The following is a 12505-nucleotide window of genomic DNA, read 5'->3' on the forward strand; positions in this document are numbered from 1 at the left end:
TTGAATCAGATGATCTGGGCAATCAGATGAAGAAAAAGAAAAGTGATTCTCCACCCCACCCCCCCCACCCCCCACCCCAGGATTCAACTGAAGCACAGGCTGTACTGTGCCTGGGTCACTAGAGTGACATTGTGCATTACTACAACAAAATGGGAGGGTGGTACTAAAATAGGACAAGTGGCCTAGCAACTAAAAACGCATGCATGCATTAAATTAAAAGGCAGTTTCATTCTCATTGTTTATGAAACTGACCACAGATCACAGACAGATTCGAGCAACCAATGAGCATCACATAATCTCCAGCACCAGAGCTCAAAAATGGCTTAGTGTACGGACTGAATTATTGAGCGAGGAACAATTATTTTACTCAGAAAGAAGGCCTGTCTTATTGGGAAGAAAAATACGGAGGAGCAGTTGATAACTCTTTTTATTCATTCACAGGATGTGGGTGTTGCTGGTAAGGCCAGTGTTTATTGCTCATCCTTAATTGCCCTCGAGAAGGTGGTAGTGAGCCACCTTCTTGAATATAATTGAGTGGCTTGCTAGATCATTTCAGAGGACAGTTAAGAGCCTACCATGTTTCTGTGAGTCTGTAGTCTCATAGTACTCCAAAATTAAATGGCTGGAAAGAAATGTGTACGTGACTTTATTATGGATGATAAAATACCTTGGCCAGATCTTTTAAATATTCTCCCTAGAGAAATGTTGTTAGGGAATTGAAAACTCACATCTTAATATTGACAAACTAAGCGTTCTGGTCTTCAGTTACATTTACCTCCAGGGAATGCCATCAATAAGGCTAAATCTAAATGACTTGGCCTCCAGAGGTTTTATAGATCAGATCGTTGAGGGTCTTCTGAGCAACAGTTCGATTAGGGACCTCCTGTACTGGGCAGCTCCATTTGACCATTTGCTCGCATAATGGCAGAGGCTCACGGGCCAGCTCCACATCTTTCCCCAGGTCTGTTTCATTTAATTGCATTGATGCTAACAAAGGACACCTGAGACCAAAGACCTTTTCTGATGAAGGTTCAACCACCTGAAACATTAATGCTCTTTCTCTCTCCACAGATGCTGCCAGACCCGCTGAGTATTTCCAGCATTTTTTTGTTTTTGTCTCAGGTTTCCAGCATCTGCAATATTTTGCTGTTTGATTAAGTGTTTAATTCACTGCAGTTTCTCTTCCAGAAATTCCCACTTTGAGAAAGTTCCGCTCTTGCCTCCAATGGGATTTCTGTTTGTATCTTTTACTTTGTTCACATTCATTGCTTTCTATTGCTTCTCGTGTTTAATCTTCCCTATTGTTCTTTTTCCCACCCTCCCTCTTTTACTTGCTTAAAACCTAATATATTTCAAACTTTTCCCAGTTCTGATGAAGGATCATTGACTTGAAGTGTAAACTCTGCTTCTTTCTCTCTAGTTGCTGGCTGACATGCTGAGGATTCCCAGCATTTACTGTTTTTACCTTAACCATTGAACCAGGGTTATCCGGAGGATATTCCTCAGACTGTACAAAAGCAACTTCCACCCAAGCTTGGAAAATGTCCATCTGCCTGGAGCCACAGATTAATTTTCTCAGCCACAAAGACAGGTTAATGCCTCCCACACCTTATCTGCCCAAGGAATTTGCATGGCTATCTGTGGGTTTCAATAGTGGAAGGAAGGGTTCTGGGAATCCAACAGCATAATTTATATAAAGCAAGGATGAATGCACACTGTCAATGTTGATAAAAGGACAGAACCCGCTCTACGGGCAGGATCTTGTGTTCTCACTGGTGGCGAGCTTGGAGGTGGGAAGGGCATGTACCTACATGGGATGGTGACACACATGACTGCTCCCCCCACCCCCCCAACTCCGGCACCTTCCTGACTCCGTCTAAATTAAGTTCTGGATGGGAAGTCCAATTGTTGACCCTCCTGCCTTGCTGCCAATTGAGGCCCTTAAGTGGCCAATTAAGGACCATTTAAGGGTCTCATCCCACTGCTACTGGGATTAACCCAGCTGCCAACAGGCCATGAGTCGTGCATGACGGCTGCTACACTGCGAGCAGCTGGTCATCTCTGTGGAGGTGGGAGTCCCTCAATTAAAGGCATTCGATGCCTGATTGAGGGACTACACATCAGGAAGAGGGAGGGGGACCCACTGGGAGCCACCCCCCTGCACTTGCCATTGACCCCCTCCGCCCCCCTCTTCCTGCAACCCCTGCCACACAAACCCCACCCCCCCCCCCCCTCCCCCCCACCTCCCCCCACATTATTTACTTTTGTCCTGGGTTGCTCTGCAATCGTGGGACTTCAGGGGGTGTTCTTCCTGCAGCAGCCATGGCCTCCTTTGTGGAGCTGCTGAGCACAAGAGCTGCCAGCCTCTGATTGGCTGGCAGCTGTCAGTAGGCGAGACTTCTGCCGTCTGGGTCTTGATTCCAGGGAAAGGCCCGCTGCTGACCTCACCACTACCTGATTGGCATTTGGTTCCGCATGCCTTCCAGAAAAGAGGCAGGGCGGGTCTCTCACTGGCTCTCCAGCCAGCAGGTGAGACCTCTGACTCCTCAACAAGATTCCACCCATCTTTACAATACTGCACTGACCTGCAGTTAACAGCAGACCATGGCAATGCTGAATGCACTAGGGTTTTATCAAACAGCATGTCCCTTCGCCTGTTAGCAACAGGCAGGGTACTAACCGTACTTAACATGCTCGTGCTTGCAATACTCAGAATATCGTGTCCAACATTAGATGTGATTGGACAGCACTTACTGAACAATCCTGAGTGTGCTAAGAATTACACTGACAACCAATTTAAGATTATCAGTCGGCTTGCGTTGTGGCTCACTTGTGCTTGCTAGAAGCTACATATATTAATATGCAGGGCTCAGTCCTCTGAAAACAGGAAGAACATGGCCAGGCATTACACTATTTTCAATTAAACAAAAGCATGGGGGACAACTCTTCCCTGGTGCAATCCCCACGGCAACGGCTCAACCAATCAGAGCCAATTTGCCTCTTTTGAATGTAAACAAAAGCTTGGGGGATAACTGTTCCTGCTGTACACTCCATGGCAATGCCTCGACCAATTAGAGTCCACTTACCAACCAATAAGCACCCGTTTCTCATGCAGTATAAATTGTTGTTCCCTTTGAAATTTGGTGTTGCATCTAGCCTGATGACTGGAAGTCGAAAAGCTTCAACAGCATGTTTCTTTTTTTTTTTGCAATGTACTGCTGCCTCAGTTCTGGGTCAGGCTTTCCCTCAGCACTCATCTTTCCCAATTTTAAATGCTCCTCCATTAGTGACCTTGTCTTCAGCTACCAAGGCTCTGAGCTCTGGAGTTCCCTTCCTAAATTTCTTTGCCTCTCTATCTGTCTGTCTGTCTCTCTCCCTCTTTAAGACACTCCTAAAATAATTACCACACCTCACGCCTGCCGTAATATCTCCTTATTCGGCTCAGCATTAAACTTTGTTTGATAATGCTTAGGTCCATAAGACCATAAGACATAGGAGCAGAAATTAGGCCAATCGGCCCATCGAGTCTGCTCTGCCATTCAATCATGGCTGATAAGTTTCTCAACCCCATTCTCCCGCCTTCTCCCCGTAACCTTTGATCCCCTTACCAATCAAGAACCTATCTATCTCGGTCTTAAGTACACTCAATGACCTGGCCTCCACAGCCTTCTGTGGCAATGTCCCTTTTGGATGTTTCACTATGCTAAAGGTGCTTAATAAATTCAAGTTGGCGTTGGTGTCATATTCACTGCCGAGGGCACTTTACATAAAGAATCAAATGACGCCTGCACCTTCATTTGTGCCGGGTTCATTGGCCCGGAATTCCACAAGTAAACCCTAATTACAATAAGCCACTCGAGAATTGTGTGAGACACTTGTCACATTTTTTATACTCACTCTAAAGGCAGGAAATATCACATCACCAGATCAATGACTATGTACACCACAATCATTTGCTCAGATTTACTGAATAGTTAAATATAATAAAAGCCACTCAACATCAGCTAGCCGAGCCGTACTTGATCTGCAATGTAAACTGTTACAACACAGCAAAAACAAAAATTGGTCACAATAACTTTTAAATTAAGTCTCTAATGTAACATCATAGGGACAATTGACACCAAATAGTCCATTGTTCAAGTGTACCAGACTGAATAGGTGGGTGTTTTTCTCTCTAGAAAGGAGAAGACTAAGAGGTAACCAGATAGAGGTCTATAAAATTATAAAGGGATTTGAGTGAGTGTGCATAGAGTGGGTGTTTTCACTTACAAAGAGTCCAATATTCAAGGCCATAAGTATAAGATAGCCACTAATAAATCCAATAAGGGATTCAGGAAAATCTTATTTACCTAGTGTTAGAATGTGGAACTCACTATCATATGGAGTTGTTCAGGATGCATTGCAGGGGAAGCTGGATAAGTACATGAGTGAGAAAGGAATAGAAGGAGAGGAAATAAAATGGTAGAAAATGCTGTGGAGCATAAACATTGACCAGTTGGCCCAAGTGGCTTTTCTCTAGGCTGTAAAATTCTATGCAAATGCCAGCAGACTATTTAACTGTGGGGGCATCATCCACCATTCACATTGGCCCTGATCTTGACTGGAGCAGATTTTGTGAGCAGGAGTGGTGGGAGATGTTTTGTTCTGTGATGTTTTGACTCCACAGCATGTGTCTTTTCTTTCCAGCAGGTTCCACACCCAGAAACCAGCCTGATTGACAGGCTTGGTCCCTGCTTGGCAGAGGGTGGAGGATGGGATGCTTGGGAGGCAGCAGAAGGCCGAAAGCAGCATGCAGCTGGGTTAGTGGGAATGTGGGGTAAGGGTCTGGATCTTGGGAGAGTGGTCACCAATACCTGAATGGGGCAAGGGTAAGGTTGTGTCCAATCCCTGGGGGAGTCTGTTACCAGAGGGTTGTAAGGAGGATGCTGTTGGTCACTAATTCCAATAGGATTCTGGGGCAACCCTGGGATTGGGGAAGGTTCACCAATCTCAGGGTGGTGGTGTGTGGTTTCATCTCTTGTTCTGGGGGGCCCTATTGACCAGAGGGCAGGGACTTAATAGGATGTCTCTGGATGGGGGTGGTGGAGTCTGTTGGCAGGGCAGGTCAACTTGATGCACTTCTGCTCCTCTTGACCCACAAGCAGTGCTGGAAAAAACACAACATTTAAAAATTTTAATGTTCCACTCAACTCCAACCTACCATTTTTGTGGGTAAAACTGGACCATTATCTGAAGAAGAAAGATTTGGAGGGCTACAGGGGATCGGCACTAGGTGAATTGCTCTTACAGAGAGTCAGCACAGACACGATGGGCTGAATGGCCTCCATCTATGCTGCAATCATTCAATGGTTCTATGAAATTACCCCTTACTGTATCTGGTAGTGATCACAAGCAGGAACCAATTTTCTCCTCCTTAATTCAAGGTGGCTAAGGCTATTGGAGCAGTCTGAATGACTGGCCCAGCAGTATAGCCCAGGGATTAAAGAGGGCACTTTGTTAGTCCACTCATCTCAGATATTCAATGTGAATATTCAAAATTAAATTTGATAGGCCATCAGAGGAGTTACTCTGAAGTTCAAAAAATAAATCAAGCACAAAACTATTTTAAGGTGGCAGAGTTTGTTGATAAGGATGTTTAAAAAGTACAAGGAATCCTTGGTTTTACAAATAGAGGCACAAAAGAAAGGAAGTTATAGTAAGTGTTTATAAATAATTCGTTAGGCCTCAATTCTGGGCACCACATTTTAGAATGTCTGTCAAAACCTTGAAGAGTGTGTAGAGGAGATTTACCAGAATGGTACTAGAGATGTCAGACTTAAGTTAAGTGGAGAGGCTAGAGGAGCTGGGATGATTCTCCTTAGAGCAGAGAAGGTTCACACAAGATTTAAAGAGGTGTTCAAAAGTATGGGGAGTTTTGATGGATAAAAAGAAGTTGTATTCAGGAGGCAAGAGGATCAATAACCAGAGGATGCAGATTTAATATAATTGGCAAAACATCCAGGAAGGGAGCGAATGTTTTATTTTACACAGCGAGTTGTGATTTAGAACACACTACCTGAGAGGATGGTGGAAGCAGATGTAATTGTAACTTTATAAATGGAATTGGATATGAATTGTATATTTGAAAAGGAGAAATTTGCAGGCCCACGGTGAAAGCGCAGGGGAGTGAGATTAATTGGATAGCTATCTCAAAGAGTTGGCACAGGCATGATGGGCTGAATGGCCTTCCTCTGTGCTGTACAATGCTGTGAAAACACTATAGCAAAGGAGAACAAAATGCATTAAAGCAACCAAAAGGAAGCCATTAAGAGAAGAGCCAAGAAATCAGTAAAGTTTCTCCTTTTTATGATTCAATGCAAAAGTACTTTGTAGCAGTATCACACTAGAGTTCCAAAAAAATCATGATAAAAGTAGCAGCTGAAATCTATACTTTGGTACAATGTAATATCTTGAAAGTGCTACTATAGAAAAATACAAAACAATAATTGATAATGATTCTTTGTCAGAAATCACTGCCTAAAATTTGGAGATACTATCATGTCTTTGGTGTCTGCAATAGGCAGAAGAATAATTACCAATGGAGGTATTTGTGGCTAGATCAGACTTTATAGTAGGTAGCACCTGATGGAATATTGACCATTATTTGTGATCTTACGTTATTTCTGCTACTTTGCTTTACTTTGTATCATATTCTCAATGTTTGGATACGTTTCAAGACAGAATATGGGCAGCAGAATTTTGGATAAGCTGAAGTTCATGGAGAGTTGAAGTTGGGAGGCCAGCTATTAGGATAGTTGAGTTTGGAGGTAATGAAGGCATGGATGAGAGTTTCAGTAGCAGATGAGTGTAGACAGAGGAGGAGGCAGATGATCGTATGCATTTTTGCTTTCCCCATCCTGACCACTCCCCCTGGTTTGGCACCTATCTTTGCTCCATCATGTCCTAGGGACATGGACTTCAGTGTACCTGGCATATAACAAGTTTAAACACTCATTACCAAATCTGGTTGGACCACCCCAGTATTATCCTCTGCAAAAAAACAGCCACGGCTCCAGGATCATCTGAGAAAGCAAAGATAACCCCAGCTTCTTTAATTTTTTTCCACAATCAAATATTTCCTTTAGTCCTTCTCCCTGGACTTCTATTCCCTCAGCTCCAACAACAAGTATCAGGAGGTCATGGAATTCTTTACCACTAAGATTGAAACCCTCTGTTCCATTGCTGCTGCTCCTCCCCCTCTTTCCTTTCCCATCAAGCACTCCTTAGCCTTAAAGCATCAGCTCTCTCTCTCTCTCTCTAGTTTATTTCTCATCTTTCCCATCCCCTATCACAGCTCATCTTGTTCATGACACCCACCTCCCCCGTCCCTGACCCCATTCCCGCTAAACTGCTGACCAGCCAACTTGCTTCTCTGGTCTCCATGTCCGCTGATATTGTAAATTGCTCCATCTCCTCAAGTACTTTCCCCCTCCTTTTTAAAACAGCCATCACTGAAGTTATTGAAACCATTGAACTGCCATCCTGAAATAAAAACGTGAGCTTCTCTCTTGTCGTAAGCTGCTGCCTCACCTGCAATCTCTTTTTCCTATCCAAAGTCCTTGACCAGGTTATCACCTCCCAAAATCTGTTTGCAGCTCTCTTAGATGTTTTCCAGCCGTACAAGTGCCTTTGGATGTTTTCAATATTAAAGGTGTTATACAAATGCAAATTATTGTTGATCTAAACATTGGATCCAATTTAGTCTCAGAAAAGTACAAAGTATTTGGGGCTCTTTATTTCCTTTTCCTAGGCTGCCAAAGACCAATAACAGTGTTTTAATGGCACAGCAATATTCTTATGACATTGTAAAAACTTTATCTGTTATTGGTATTCAACATTAACCATAAAGGAAAGGATAATAAAAACTGGTCTTGCCAGAGGCACCCACATCCCATGAAAGAAATAAAAAAAATCTTTAAGTGCAGTCATTGTGTATCTAGAATGTTCTCCATTTCTCTGTCCAATGGTAGGTCCGATCCACAGTGCCATGACCTCTGCCATGGGCAGGGCAAGGAGGCAAGTCCCGAATCCTGTCCCAGCCAGAACAGGGATCAAACTCATGCTATTGACACCAACCTGATCTACACTGGCCATCCAGCCCCCACCAATGAGTCTGAGTTGCTGTGGCAACGTACATTTGTGTATGCATATCATAGTCTGGAATGATGAACAGCGATGGTAGAGGCTCCAATTTTCTTACCAACACATGGTTGACCAGGAACCTCTCCCACTCTTACCACCTGCCATTGTTGTATGTTGGAAGGATTTACAAGTTGATACTCAACCTGTTTGGCCATGTTATGAATGCACCTATCCTTAGCCATCAAGTCTTGGAGAGGGACTTGAACCCAGAACTTCTGGCTCTGAGCCAGAGACGCTACTGATGCACCACAAGACCTCCATTATATCTAGAATGTTTTCCATGGTAAATACAAAATACAACGACAGATAATGGAATGCCACATTTGATTCAAGACCTTTCAAAACTATGGATCTATGCTAAAATAATAAACTATAGAAAGAAAACAAAAATACCTTTTACAAACTTAGAGCATCCCAAAGTGCTTTACAGCCAGTTAAGTGACTGTTGCAGTGCAGGAAACACGACAGCCAATTTGCACACAGCAAGATCCTACAAACAGTGTTATGACTGGTCCCAGGTAAGGTCCCCCAATTTGTTAACTTCCTGAACAGGACCCCAATTTTGTTATCCTCCTGGGTGACGAGGAATAAGCTAGCTCCTCTTCCTTATTCAAACCCTTTGGTTGTTCGCAACAAGATTAATTTAAAAGCGATCCCTTCCCCCTGTGGATACCTTTTCCCAGTCCGAATGTATTTATGTTTTAGAAGGAGCCAATTTAACCAGGCTTTCTTGAGTCAAAGAAAGAGTAAGTTTATTAGTTACTAAATACCCAAGAAAAAATAATAAATATGCAACACACATACACACAGATCAGAAATGAGAAGTTGAGTCCAAATAAAAGTTTAAAAATATATATGAATCAGTCTTTGGCTTGTCCATTAGGCATAGCTTGCGAAAGGTTGTGGCCATTAAGTTGGGTGATTCCAGTAGAGCTGGCTTTGGCCGTTTAGCAGTTGGTTTGGAGACACTTGGTTCTGGAGGTCGGCTGAAGAAGCTGTCTTATTTCTGTCCTGATTGTGGCTTTGCTGACTTGCCTCCGACAACAGAGAGAGAAAGAGAGCTTTTGCCTGCAAGCTGCAGGGGTGTCTGGTTGATCTTCTTCGCTGTGACTCTCACAGCACAGTGGCATACCAGATCACTAGCACACTAGCACACATAGATCAGGTCTGCAGCTAGCTTTTTAACCCATTTCCTTATGTATTCCTGAAAGCGAAAAAACAAACATGACTTTCACCCAGAATCTGTTTTCTTTCAACTCAGACCATTCCCACATTCTCAGATAGAACTCATTAGGAGATGGTGTTGGATATCTACTGCGATGGGGCAATTAGTCTCCATTGTCTCCACAACCACAGGAGATTAAAGTTCATCCTTTTGCATTTCATCTCTTTCATTCAAGTGTCTCTGTCTATTGTAGGCCTTGACACCTAATTCAGGGCTATAATCCACTGTAGTGACAACAGCAATGTGATAATGAGCAAATGATCTCTTGAAGTAATGTTGGTTGAGGGGACCAGGACATCAGGTAGAACTCTCCTGCTCTTCTCCAAAATAGTGTCATGGGATCAGTGTAGCATCTCATCCAAAAGAGAGCACCTTTGCCATTAGGGGTCTCCATGTAGTGGGACTTAAACCCCCAGCATGCTGACTCAGAGGTAGGTGTGATATCGTTGAGCCACGGTTGATACTTAGGGCAAAACATTCCATGCCCGTTGGCTGCAGGCCTGTTTGGTGGCATGAGCGAACAATATGGCAAGAAGGCCAAAAATTGGTTTCACAATGTTGTGAAACCAATTTGCAATTGTCTGCTTTTCCCATTAATGGCAGGTCGCGTTTCCTGCCATCAGATGTCAGGAACTTCATTTTAATACATCTGCATATCGTTATAAGCCCAGGTCACCGGAATCATCCCCCTGCGCTGGGTCATCCAAGCATGTTGGCATGAGTGCTTGCCAACGTATTCCACAACAGCATGTACAAGGCATGCACCTGGCGAGCTGCACTTTGAGGGGAACTCAGAGGTGATTGCACAGTAACGTTGCACAGCATTTGCGAGGATTGCCTGTTGGACTTCAAGGTTGAGGCAGTTGATGGTGGTGCACAAGCACGTGTGGGATAGTGGGGAGGGAAGCGGCCACGCATTAGGGAAACCTTGTATAAAGTGACCATTCCTCTGCAGCTGAGACAGCTCAGACACAGCCACATTGACATTCTTGGAGTTGGGCCTCTAGCTTATCTGCCCACTCAAGCAATGCAGAGGTATGAGAGTGCCACCAAGTACCCCAGAGCTTTTCACCCCTCAGGCACAAACTGCAAACTAATGAGTGTTTTAATGGACTGCAGAACAATTGGACGACTGCACACGTTGTACAATCTCCTTGCTAAAGCGGCCATGCAGCAGTCACTGCTGGAGGTGCTCACAGCCATTTGAAATGTCATCACCCAGGTTTGGACCAGTCTACCCATTGGGCCAAGCTAACAGTGCAGCCTTGCAGTGCAGGTTAGGAGAATGCCTATGCCTGAGCTGAGAGCACAGCATGCAATCCCGTGGGCAAAGCTGCCGCCAATCGGTCAGGTGGAATGGGCGGAGGAGGGTGGGGTCTCGAGCCGCCATGCAGTGCACAAAACCCAGGCCATCCAAGTGGTGGCCAGGACTCTCTGGGATGTGTTAAGGGGCCTTCATACATAATCAAGAGAGGTTCTTAGAACACCCATGCTAACCCACATGTCTCTCTCTTTCATCCTGCAGCAGGAGTACGTCAGGAGCATGGAGCCTAGTGACCTAGCTGTATGCCTCATGGCTTATAGAGAGTAGAGACGAAGGAGAAAAGAGTGAATGAGGTGCCTGCCTGGGCAGAGGGAGGAGCAGCACCCTCAGGAAGAAGGGGCAGCTGGGGCTCCCGCACACGCCACTGAAGAGCCACAGTGAGCCGTCGCTGTTCGGCGCCTAGCTAGACCCAGGGTCTATAGACTCTGCCTTTCATTACAACAGATAACCCAGAACCAGTGTCGCTGAAGACCGCGCATGCCTAGGGAGCTGATCGGTCACATCTACCACCTGCTGCATGATTTGGCGCAATGGGGACATGGAGGGCATCCACTGCCAGTGGCTGCGAAAGTGACTGCGGCACTCAATTTTTACGCCAAGGGCTCCTTTCAGGGCTCCACAGGTGACCTCTGTGGGATATCGCAAGCTTCCACTCACAAATACATCCATGAGGCCACGGACGCCATCTTTGCGAGGGCACACAACACAGTGCATTTTGCCCGGGACCAGAAAAGCCAGGATGCAAGAGCACTGGGATTTGCTCAGGTTTCCCACAGGTGCAGGGTGCCATTGACTGCACTCATGTGGCGCTCAAATCTCCATGGCAACAAGTGGTCAATTATGTAAACCACAAGGGATTCCACTCGGAGTGTGACCACCGCAAAGGCATCCCGCAGGTCTGCGCTCAGTTCCCAGGGAGTGTCTACAACTCTTACATTCTCAGTCGGTCCCAGATCCCCGACATCTCCCAGGGTACACAAAGGCTGCAGGGATGGCTCCTAGGGGACAAGGGCTACCCGCAGAGGACATGGTGGATGATTGTGGCGGCGTTGTGGTATTTTCACTGGACTGGTAATCCAGAGACCCAGGGTAATACTCTGGGGACTGGGGTTTTAATCCCACCATGGCAGATGGTGGAATGTGAATTCAATAAAAATCTGGAATTAAAAGTCTAAGAATGACCATGAAACCATTGTTGATTGTCGTAAAAACCCATCTAGTTCACTAATGTCGTTTAGAGAAGGAAATCAGCTGTCCTCACCTGGTCTGGCCTACATGTGACTCCAGACCCACAGCAATGTGGTTGACTCTTAAAAAAGAATGCTCCCTGGACAAGGACAATTAGGGATGGGCAATAAATGCTGGCCTAGCCAGCGACACCCACGTCCCATGAACGAATTAAAAAAAATACCTGTGAGGCGGCCTCAGAGAGCAGCAGAGCGAAGGCGTAACAAGGCTCATGCTGCAAACCATTGGGATGCTGAAAATGAGGTTCTGGTGCCTAGACCGGTCTAGTGGAGCCCTGCAAATCAGTCCACAGAGTGTCACGCATCATTGTTGCCTGCTGCACAATTGGGAGAGGAGCTGGTTGAGGAGAAGATGGAGGAGCTGCATGTCTCCTCCAATTGAGGAGGATGTTGATGGGGATGAGGGTGAGAGGATTCTTGACGGTGAAGAGGACATTGTCCTGGCCAGACGAGGCAGGCACTCTCGAGAGGCCCTCATAGTCGCTAGATTCATGGAGGATGATGACGACATGCAGTGAGGATACTCCA

The sequence above is a fragment of the Cetorhinus maximus genome, chromosome 26 (genome assembly GCF_964194155.1).
Source record: "Cetorhinus maximus chromosome 26, sCetMax3.hap1.1, whole genome shotgun sequence".
NCBI classification, from domain to species: Eukaryota; Metazoa; Chordata; class Chondrichthyes; order Lamniformes; family Cetorhinidae; genus Cetorhinus; species Cetorhinus maximus.